The sequence below is a fragment of the Gambusia affinis genome, linkage group LG01, assembly GCF_019740435.1.
Source record: "Gambusia affinis linkage group LG01, SWU_Gaff_1.0, whole genome shotgun sequence".
NCBI classification, from domain to species: domain Eukaryota; kingdom Metazoa; phylum Chordata; class Actinopteri; order Cyprinodontiformes; family Poeciliidae; genus Gambusia; species Gambusia affinis.
Window position 1 is genome coordinate 44,737,816 of NC_057868.1, and position 11,819 is coordinate 44,749,634.

The window sequence follows — 11,819 nt, forward strand, 5'->3', positions numbered from 1 at the left end:
TTGCAAAACTGCAACAGAAACTGTTTTTTCGCATCACATGAGTCACGTGATTAACAGCCGGGTGTTACTAATGGCGATAAAGACAAAGGAGACGACAGGAAGTGGTAGGAGGATGATGTCTTTTAATGGATGGTCGTGTGAACAAACCTTTTGACGTATGATTTTGATATTGTGTTTCTTATTTAATTGAAACATCAAAATTGGGAATATTTTGTGTTTAACAGAATACCAACAAAGTTGTTGTCATGGAAAAGCAGCTTGTGAGAGGAAGCCTAGAGTACCTGGAGTGAACCCACACATGCACAGGGAGCAGAAATGTTCACAAGTCATTTTTCCAGAAACAAGTCAAATCTCAGGCCCTTTGAGGGAAAAGTGCAAGCCAAGTCTGAATTCTTCCACCCAAAATCACATTATTCTCACCTTTTGCATCTCTAAAGGGGCCAGCATGGTCAGACAGAGGTTGAGCTGTCAACGCACAGTGATGTTTCAGGATCTTGGTTTTCGCGTAGACCCTTCAAGGTCTACAAGACACCTTAAAGTTGAGCTCCAGCGAAGCCCCTCCCACTGCAGTAAACATGTTGGTGTTTTGTTGCACCAAAACGTAACATTGCTGTGTCATCACACAGCAATCATGACAGAGACAAGGATGGAGGAGAAAATAATGATTGATGAGTCGCAACATCTCCGTGTCCTTGTAGAGTCGCCGCTAGCTTAGCAGGACGAAAATGTCAGCGATAGGTTAGTTTGCTTCCTAAATGATCCAACGTCATTTAATACAACATTTATTTGGTGAGACATTCATGTGGTCATTGTTATGAAAAGACTGCTATGAGCCATTAGCATCCCATGAGCCACATACCTTTCACTCTACATTACACAAGATAAAAACTAGCAGCAAGACTCAAGTCCCAAGTCTTTTATTTTTATTTTTGCTTCTCAACTGTGACTTGGGTCAGACTTTCAAACTGAAGTCTTTGTCTCTGACAGGAAGACCATGCAGACCAAATGCAGACCGACCCAAATCTTGGACTGGAACCCGGGAACTTTGTTCTACCAGCAGCTTCACTGTGCAGCCCAATTTTAATTTCAATAACATAAAAATATCTGCTCTAACTCATTTGATAGTCATAACATTACCTTTGGTGCAGCAAAAAATTTATTTAAGGATACTAGCGATTCTAGTAAAAACAGTAAAATTAATACTAAGCAAAACTAATTTGAATTTGTTTCCAATCATGTTCAATTTTATAGAAATCCACCATTAGTGGCAAAAATATACTTTTTATGGGAAACATTTATTTCAGTTCTAAAAACAATAACGTAAAAACATTGTAGGCCGTTTAGCTTTCATAAATTTAAATAATACATTTTATGTTTAGCTGTAATGCGTCCTGTGGAAATAACGTATACTAGTTTCTACGTTCATAGCTCCGTCAGCTCCTTCAGTTTGAATTGGAGGGCGTTGAAATTGAATTGAATGCAGAAATGAGAAAAGGAAATTAAAATGAGAAGAACCACGTGGATGAACAGGAGAGATTCGGCTGGTTATGGTCAGCATCGGGTTCAAAATATTTTCTCAAATATATTAGAATGGTTTGTTAAAAAGACTTAAAGATGCTTCACTAACAAATCCATTCATAATCTTGTCTTGATGTTCTGTTAGCTCTTGCTATTGGTGTTAGATCTAGCTAATACGGTAAACAGTGGATTAAAGCCTTTTTTTTCTGTTTGTTTCAACGGATCTCTTGCGTATTTGACACATGAAAACTTTATGAGATAGTTTGCCCCAATCCAGATGTTTTGTGGGCTGTTTTGTTTAAAGGCTCAAATCCACTACAACCTACTTGCTTCATCGGTCCAGTAATCATTCCGCAGGTTAAAATATCGCGAAGAATTGTAATAAATATATAAACAATGTTGAAGTAATTATGTGGGTTTTTTTACGCATCACAAACCACAGCTTTTACATTAAAAGGAAAATTACAAGATATTCATCCCAACATGTTCAACAAGACGTGGATCCCTTTAAGCTCATCAGTTATTAAAAACATGGTGAAAAAAATCTGACTTTCTCCCTCAGCTAAACAAATAGTTTCATTCAATTCAGATCATTTACATAGTGCCAATTAACAAATAAAAGTTATCTCAGGGACAGAGAAGTGGGTCAGAGATGAAGGAAGAGTGAAATACAGGACAATCCTACAAAACAATCACTTCTAGAGCGTTCAAAAGATTCACCATATTGCTGAATAATGACCCCACAAGGGTAAGTGGGTATAGATGGACGGACGGGTAACAACAAGCAGACACCAGTCTTCACTAACTGTAGTCTCTTTGGACATAAAGGAAGCTTCGACGTTCATGAGCTGCAAAATTCAGAGTCTCTGCCTCACCATAGCGCCCCACACAGAGGGCACGGCCGCCCTGAAGCTCTCCTGAGGCCCCACAGGGTTGGGTCATATGAATGTGGGTCACAAACAGCTCCTTCTCAATGTGCTCGCACTCGGGACGCCCACCTCACAGACTGCCTTTGGGGTGAAAAGGAAGAACGGGACGGTCTCTCAAAGCGGGTAGTAGGGCGGAAAGACAACATGCAAACACAAGAGACGCGGAAACACGATCAGACCAATGTAAAGCAGACGCGTACAAGATCAAATGAAACTTAAGCCCTGTAAGGTGAAAATGTTTCACAGCAAACAGAAGCTGACAGCGGATCCCTGTACCCTGCATATTGTGTAACATCATCTGAGCCCTGCTGAGCCGCCTGCAGTGCACTTCCAGAGACTCTACCGTTTCCGCCATCCCTGCCTCACAGATCCCGTGACTAAGCCATGAATACTTCATGGCTTTCCTGAAAGCACAGGCCCCAGTGGAAGTAGCAGGCGAAGTGTACGAGTTCCTCTGCAGGTCACTGTGCCACACTGTCTCTGCTCTATATTTACTCCACACCGAGGGGATGTGTGAGCAAGCGTGTGAACGTGGGAGGATGTGTGGGTGGGGGGTGAGAAAAGGAGCGATGATAGCCGACACATTTTTTGCACTTTCAGATGTAGTATAGCTGCTTGATGAAGCCGGAAGATAAATAAATCTGTGCTTGTGTTGCAGGTGAAATAATCCCCGGTAACATCTTGCATTTGCCTGCTAGGAACCTCGGTGCTCAGACTTGCGTGGAGAACATATTCATCAGAGCAGAAGAATCATGTCTTGCACCGGCCGTTGGATGGGGGAAGGGTGTGTGTGCGTGTGTGTGTGAGAGAGCTAACATGTGAGACAGACAAAGATGACCAAACACTAAGCTACAGACAATCTGTGCAGCACATTTCCTGTAGCTCTGTCACTGATAATAGCAGGGAACACAGACAATGGTGAAGGTGATTCAATAAACAATCCAGATGGTTCATTTTGCAACAGAAAAAACACACGCACACACACAAGGTGTGCCATGAAAACCTCCTTTGCAGAACTTGACATATGGCGCACACAATTTCCCTCTCAATTTCAACTCCCACAGACGTTCCTCGTGCGCCACAAATGACCCCCCCACGCCTCCCTCCTGCAGCCCCTCTTCCCTCATCTCCCCATCTCGTCATCCCCTTCCTCTAAATTCACTCTTCTTTCTAAAAGTCATCTGCTCGCTAAGCAGTAAGCAACATCACGGGCCGCTTGCAGAAATGAGAGTATACAAATGATTTGTGGCACAGCCGTCCCACTGGCGCCAGGCTGCGAGGACGACAGGGTTGGAGGGGGGTGAAGGAGTGAGGGTGGTGGGGCGGGATAATGGCACTTTCACCTTGTGTTTCCCTAGCAGGCCCATGATGATCATTTTTACCCATTTTCATTGCAAATTTGTTTTGGGTAAAAGCTAGCGAGGGAGGAAAGCAAGTATGAGGTGATGCCTTTTGCTGAGTGGAGTCAAAAAGGCGAAGATGGGGGTAAACACGGTGGAGGAGGGTGGATGTACATATATAAAAGGTGGGTGGGGTGTAACAAAGAGGAAAGAAGTAGTGCATCTGCACGGTGACCTTTTTCTGATCCAATCTCACTGATGAATCCTAATGAAGGATTTAATAAAAGCACAGTTTTACAATCTGTCTCTGCATCAAAGCGTGCAATTCAATTCAACAACACAGGCCTCGCATCTACATCTCCCAATATTGCAGAAAAACCCATCAAGCTATTCTCCGAAAACAAGCAGGCGCATGTTTGCATATGCTTGGTAAGAAATTGGAGAGTGGGGGGTGGTAGAGGGCGGGTGGGGGGGGGGGGGTGCGGGGGTTGAAGGGGCAGGAATTGGCTGGGCTGAAAAGCGAGCGGCTGGCACATTTGTTCCAGCTGTAGCCTAATGTCAAAACTCGTCATATTCATTTGGCCTCCTAATGAGCCTAAAGTCAACAAGGTGCAGCACACATGAGTGGAATCGCCGCTGCAGCCCCACCGCTTAATGAAGGGGGTGGAGGAGGTGGGGGGGACACAGAGGAGCAGGCGGTAGTAGAGACGGAGAGCAGAACATGGGAAATAATTCCAAACTTGATAAGACAAACACTCCTCACACACGCCGTCATCTGACATTTCGGTGAAATCAAAAGGGCACACCTGCTACACTGTCAGCGAGCTCAGAGTCTGTAAACAAGACAGATGGACAGATCAACACAACTGTCTGAACAGCTGCAAGTTGATGCAATAAAGCGATGAAGAAGAGGAGCAAGTGCTGGCAGACAAAACTAAAAATAAAACTATTGCTGGAGTTTAAAACTCCAGCAGTAACACTCTACAACAGTGACATCTGCTGGTGGTGTGCTGGGATTACAGCAGACTATCCCAAACTTAGTACAAAAAAGAAGCTCTACATAACTAAAGCAATAAAATACTGAGGAAGACTTATCAAACCGGCATAAGGTTGCCTCTGCTGCACCAGAAACAACCTCCATGATGAGATCAACAGGAAACGTTTCAGAATGTTCTCAATTCCCCATGAGAACATTGGCGTCCCAGTCTAACCCGGTTCTTTTGGTAGCTTATAAGTTCAATTAGAGAATTGACCCAAAGCTTTCTAGCAACAACTAGAATATCAAGTTAAAAACTTGTGTTTTGTTAACTTATGTGTTGACACAACTTTGGTTAATTTCTTGACTTTGGAAGTCCTTTTAATTGCTACGGGACTCTTAGATAAAATGATATATTGTCATGTGAAAAAGTATTTTGCTTCTGTTTTATTTTTGTTTTTTCCTCTCATTTTTAAACATTTGATGTCCTTAAGCAATTTGTAATATTAAACTACAATGACTTGAGGGATTACAAAAAGTCTTTGCTTGCCACCCAGTTTTTGGTTCTCTTTCCCAGAAGAATAATTTTATGTAGTGGACACCTCACTGGCAGGAAGGAGCCAGAGCTGGTTCAGAGGAACTATCTGGGACAAGTTGATCTGACCTCCAGCAGCTTACAGCTTAAGCTTTGGGGACCCCAACATCTTGTGTTCCTCAGATGTCTTATATCTGTCTGTCCTGTTCTATCGATCCACAGCTGGTTGGATCAGGTGGTTGTTCACACTGTGGAGAATTTTTCCGTTCTCCATAATAAGTTCTTGATGTATGAGGTTGAAAAAGAATCGGCAAGTTGAATTCATAAATTCTATTTCTTAATACCAAAATACAGCTGGTCCATTCTGACATGTTACCTCTAGGGCTTAGCGGGACAAAATGACCCTGCCTCTCGCCTGAAATGTAGCTGTAGATAGACACCAGCACTAGGGACAATTTTGGATTTTTAAGACAGCATTTCCCCAATCAACTTTTTAAGGTTAGGCCGGCCACTATGCATGTCTTATAGAGCACAAATAAACCAATTAAATATGCTTACACTCTGAATAAAACAGAAACACAATATATTTGAAACCCAGCAGATTGCTTCAGTCTTCCAAAATTGCTAATCTAAGTCATACAATAAATTAATACTATTAATTTATTTATAATAAACATCTATTCATTTATAGATGTTTTCCAATAGCAAATTGGAAAACATTTATGCTGAGTGAGCAGTTGAAAATGCAGCTTTTTACTGAATAAAATAAAAAATATGCTATATGGAACCACAAAACATACCATAGGAACTACATCAGATGGTTTTATAGGTCAATAAATTCCTCAGTAGAAGAGATGAGTTACTTAAAGGGGCAGTACTATGTTTTTTTCAAGCACATTGTGCCAATTTATAACATAATCAAGTAACTATGTTAACTTAGGTTGTTAATAAAATGATATTTATATCAAATATGTCTTAAAATAAATAAAAATTACTTCCTAATTTAACACCTTGAAATTGGGCCTCTGTCTCTTTAAAAACTCTTGTTTTCTTCCTGAAACTCTGTCTTTGGGAAGTCATCACAACATTGCTCCTGTATCAACCCTTTTACAATGTTTTTGCCAGTGTTGCACTGAGAAGTAGCTCCTATAAAGAGCTCAGCAGACGGGCAGTTCCACCAGGTGTTTGCTAATTGCTGCCGGCTAGTCTGGAGGAACTGACTGGAGGAGTCGAGGGGAGGGATGCTCCGTGAGGTGGAAGTTCTGAGCAGGAGGTGGCGCTAAGTCCACCCAGCCGCTTTGTACAGATGAATGGTTGCCATGGAAAGAAAAGGATTTCTCAAACATGCATGAAAGAATCAAGGCAACACTGCTGGTACGTTTTTGATGAGAGAATAACATTATAACATAAAGCTAAAAAAAAATTCTATTTTACATTATATACCTTTAAATATCAGATTTTAAGTAGAACTGCTGCCTGGATCTGAGAACATGCAATGTTTTCCTGATTAGACTGTACACTTCATTTACTTTATGTTGCCACAAAATGCATCTATGAGACAGTTTGTGCCAAAAATCCGCGTGAGACGTCACATCTCAGTATAACATTTTCCACATATATGGTAAATGTGGACGTTTAGGTGTGGCCTCAGTTCAGATGCAGATTGGTTGTGTGTCTAAATGTGTGATGGGAGAGTGTGGAGCGACAGCTGTGCCACAAATCAGCACCCATTTACTGGTGACAGAGTCATTAAAGCTTGCTCATCTCATAAAACACAATGCACATGGTCAAACACCGTGCACTCCATTCACGCTCATAACTCAGCCTGCTGCACACACACTCACACATGCAAATGCAAACACACAATCCCACAAAGCTAAACTGAGTGTGTCAACCAAAGCGAGCGTTTGGGGGGCGTTTTGTGCGCGTGTGTTGTTTTTGAATCTATAATAAGGAGGGTGATAACGACTCCGAAGCAGAGACGGATCTTTACTAAAAGCAGTGCAGCAGTTAACGGTGTCACACTTTGTTTTACGATAAGTGCAAACCTCCCTTTCCGCTCCTCTCCCTCTCTCGATTTAGCAAAATTGCACAAACTATATGAACATTATGCAAATAGGCAGTAAAGTCCTCTCTTTCCGCAGTGCTCCACAGTTTAATTAATCTTTAAGACTAACTGAGCAATCCGGGGAGGCTTTGTTGAAGTCAAGAACTGTTTTTCATTGCTAATGCCGACTTCTACCTGCTGCCTTCAACTCCACAGATTTATACACCCTATTATGAAGTCCCATCCAAGGGTTAATGTGCCATACGAAGGCACTGAGGTGTAAAATGTCACCAACCTCAATCTGATCCGGGGTCAGCTGCTCGACACCCAGAAGGTCACAGCAATACCTCAGCCGACACATTGAATCAGATCAGTTTGGAGAGAACTGCGAAATGCGTGCTTCACCGCAAAGTAAAGGTTATATATACACAGATGTTTTCACAGATTTAAAAAAAAAACATATCAAAGTGCTTTGAGATTACCAAAGGAATATAAATACAACATCAGCTTCTGGCCGACAGCTACTAGTTGACAGGGCAGATGAATACGTGAGATCTGTCATAGAAAAAGCTCATTGGGTTCTGAAGGTCTGAAGCAGGGATGCACTGATCCACTTTTTTCACATCCAATACCAATACGGCTATCAGAGGTTTATTATTGGTTGATACAGAAAATCAGAGCTGAATTGACTTTAAGTCTTTTTTTAAACAAACAAAAGATACAGACATAAAAGTACTGAATTAAAATTGATTTGATAATTCTGCACGGGTACAGTACAAGTAAATACACCAATAGCTTCACAAGCTCGGTAAAACATCTAAAAACAACACAACTTTAGTTTGGTCAGTCAGTGCAATTAGGAATACAGCCGATGTAAAATAAATAATAAAGAAACTGGAACTAACAAAAGCCATAGGTTGACTATTTTGGTCAAACGTGTACAATAAAAATAAATAATAAACCACGACATCGCTCAGAAAACCAAACATAGAATTAGACTGAATAAATTTGCCCTTATGGATTGGGCACATTGTTACTGTTACCCAAACTAGAAATGTTTTCAATATCAAGACCGACACAGATATTAATAACGGATCGATGCATCTCTAGTCTGACCCGCCTACGTCTGATCATCAAAGAACAAGTGGATATGGATATGAGTTTTAAAACAGAGCCACAATCAGTCACCTCCACAACATGGATGAAATCAAGCTGTATATTAAGAAAGAGATAGGCATCCACCAAACCAAGATATGCAGCAAGGACATTGGGGTATAATTCAGACTAGATAAGGGTAACCAAACTGTGCACAAGAGGGGGAAGGTGATCGCTACCAGAAAGCAGCATTACAGATATTAAAGATGGCTATGAATGCCTTTTGATTCCACAGGCAATTGGTACCTTGGTGAGACCAAAGGAAACCAGCCCCAAACAAATGCAAAGTAGAAGGTTTTGAGAAGCAAGTGGTACAGTAAAAGAAACAAAATCCTAACAATCAATGGCCACACCTTGGCAGTTGTGAAATACACTGCAGGAACAGCAACATGGCAGAAGAATGAGGTAGAAACCTCAGATATGAAGACAAGGAATCTCTTCACAACGCCCAGAGGGTTTCAACCAAAGTCCTGAACCCTGACACTCTACGCTGAGTGGACTAGTGAGGGCTAAAAGCAGGAAAACATCACAAAGAAATTATAAACATCATTAACAGGAATCAGTACAGAGAAGCCCAAACTGGAGTGAGTAAAGCTATTCTGTTTGTAGCAGCAAATATTCTCGTAGCAAAGTTCTGCAGAATCTGATGCTGATCCAGCATGGGTAACATTGGAGATAAGCAAAAGCAAACACATGCCAGACTTATCATCTCCGGTTTAGTGTTTGATGTGAGCTTCCAAATATTATTTTAAATATAAAAGTAAGCCACCTATTTGAAATTATGCTTAGGAACACATTTCTGAGACTCAATTAAGCAGAAGGGCTTGAAGAACAAATTATGTCACCATTTACAGGAATCGTGTTATCATGGAATATGATCAGTCTTAGAACTCAGTACAGCCGGTGTCACCAGCATAGAGCTTACACCAACTAATAATCTGGAAGGACAAGGAGAATGGGAACAAGAATTGAACTCTGTGGTATCCCACAAGGCAAAGCTGTCCTTAGCGATATTATCTCTTCAATCACAGAAAGCAGCAGAATACTCCTCTTTGTTTCAACCGGCTTCTTGCCACTAAAAGGCCAAACACATTTCATCCCTCCCATAAGGATAAAGCTCTGATGACGCGACAAGGAATAATTTACTCAGTATATTATACTTACAGGCCCGAAAATGAACAACTGGATGAAGTAGAGACTTGTAACATGCAAATCTGAAATGTCCAACAGACAGACTTCCTTTTTCTGAGGCGTCGGACTGACCTTTCTCTGAGAATCCACAATCCTTCATGGCCTGGTCCCAGCCAGAGTGAGTGGGCAGTGGAAGTGATGACCCGTCACCCCGCAGAATAACTTGGCTGGTCATCACCATGTGCCTGCAGGAGGACAGCCACCAAATCCAAAGTTCTAAAAAGTTGAAGTCGAGGAAGCACAAGTTGGAAAAGTTGTGGGAAATCAGTCACTGGACTGAAAGTAGTGCAATAAAACCTTGTTTTATTCTGACCAAATTGGATTTGCTGTAATCAGATAGTACAGATATGACTCTTGAGTTGGTAGTTTAGTAACAAATATTGTTTATGTAGAACGTTTAAAAATCCTGAGTCATGAAAATAAAGATAAAAAAATAAAACATTAGCTTACCTCAGCTTACAAACACTCAGAATATGCTCCAACTTCAACGTTGAAAACCTTCTAATTTCCTCACAAACAACTCTACAAACTCTACGCCAAGATCACAGGATAAGACAGACCAAAAGAAAAAGATCCTCTTTTCTTAAAGAATGCTGACTGATTGGTTTTGGTGATACTTTGGCGCTGAGGAGGAGAATCACGATGTTGTCCTTGCATGGGTTGTGGAGAAGGAGCGAGAAAACACCGGGGGTCACATCCACAAAAATGAGGCTGAGGGGCAAAAATCTCACAGGGGATGTTCCATGGAAAAGCATTTACATTCACTCTGATTACATACAGCCTGTGGCGTGCTCCTCAGAAGCAAAGGTAGGATAGTAGGGATGCTTTGGAAAGTTCAAAGTTAAACATCAGTGTATTTAAAGAAGAATTTAAAGTAAGGACAGATAATCTTAAATTAAAGTATGAGGGTAAAAGTACAACATGAAAGCAGAGTCATTCAGAAAGCTGTTGTTCCCCCAGGCAACTCCAAGCATCCCACACAGTTCTTCATAGTTCTGCCTTGTGACTGAGCGGATCTTCTCTTTAGCTCGTCCCTTTAACGTTTTATACGATGGCTTCCCACTCCAAACGCAACAGAGGCAAACTTCTGAAAAAATTAAGCTCAAGTCAATTTTTCTTTAGTCCAGCCGAAAAAAAAATGTGTGTATGAGGCGGGGTTTTTTTCCTGCTAATAATCGGATTACAGTGCCACTTCTTTTTAAATTTAAAACTCAAAACATATAAACAGCAGGGCAACAGGGGAGGTACCTCACCTGGATTTTTGTCAGTTGATGTCCGTTGGAGGTTGGAGGTGAGGGCACGTGGGAGGAGCATGTTGTTATTTCCCTAAACAGACAGAAACAGCACCTGTCATTCAAATACACAACTAAACCAAAGCATGTCTACAAAACCCTCCATTTGCCTACGTTTGAATACACCAACGTAACGTCAGGACACTGGGATTCACTGAGCTCCTCTGAACTACACACTCACAGAAGTTCAACTCAATGCAGTTTATCCTAAAGTTGTTTCAGAAAAAACCCAACTGCAACTCTTCTGTGTTCATACTAGGCTGATACAGGCCGTGGTTAACCGAAAAGTCAAGCATTTACTGTAAATAGGGAGGTAGCTGGACTGGTTTCATTCTGACCGAAATTGCTTTTTTCTTAGAGCGGAGAAACCCTGCCCCCTTGTGGCATCAAGCTGTAAATGCAGCATCTTGGAAAAAAGAAGTATCGGCGCCAGATAAGATACAATGGTCACCAAGCAGGGGAAGTATTTTGATTTGCAAACTCATAGTGGTGTGAAAAGGTTCTCGTTTGCGATGCATCAGCTCTGAATTATCACAGGCAAGTTCAATTCTTAATAATTTTTTTTTCCCTTCTCACTGAGTGTACTAAAATGGAAAACCCCCACTTTTTTCAGTCTGTGGAAGGATTATCTAGCAGTATGTTCTTTGATAATGAGTTTCGAGTTGAGAAGAATCAGATGCTGTATCAAGACATATGTCTTGATACAGCATCATACAGTGTTGACCTCTATGACTACAATCTCAGCTTACTTGTTTACCTTAGTTTTATTTTATCAGAGACAAAATCTTGCTGTCCCAAGAATTCTTTCAAGCTCTAAAGCCTATACGTTCATCCTT

The 11,819-nt window shown here is 41.3% G+C and overlaps 1 long non-coding RNA gene across 1 annotated transcript; it reads right to left on the reverse strand.

The window, feature by feature from the left end:
• Positions 1-2,424: 2,424 nt before the first annotated feature.
• On the reverse strand, positions 2,425-10,570 carry LOC122836665. Its single transcript, XR_006371593.1, has 3 exons — positions 10,142-10,570; positions 9,764-9,907; positions 2,425-2,528 (listed from the first exon to the last, which is right to left on the reverse strand). It is a non-coding gene; the product is annotated as an uncharacterized LOC122836665 (long non-coding RNA).
• Positions 10,571-11,819: the final 1,249 nt, after the last annotated feature.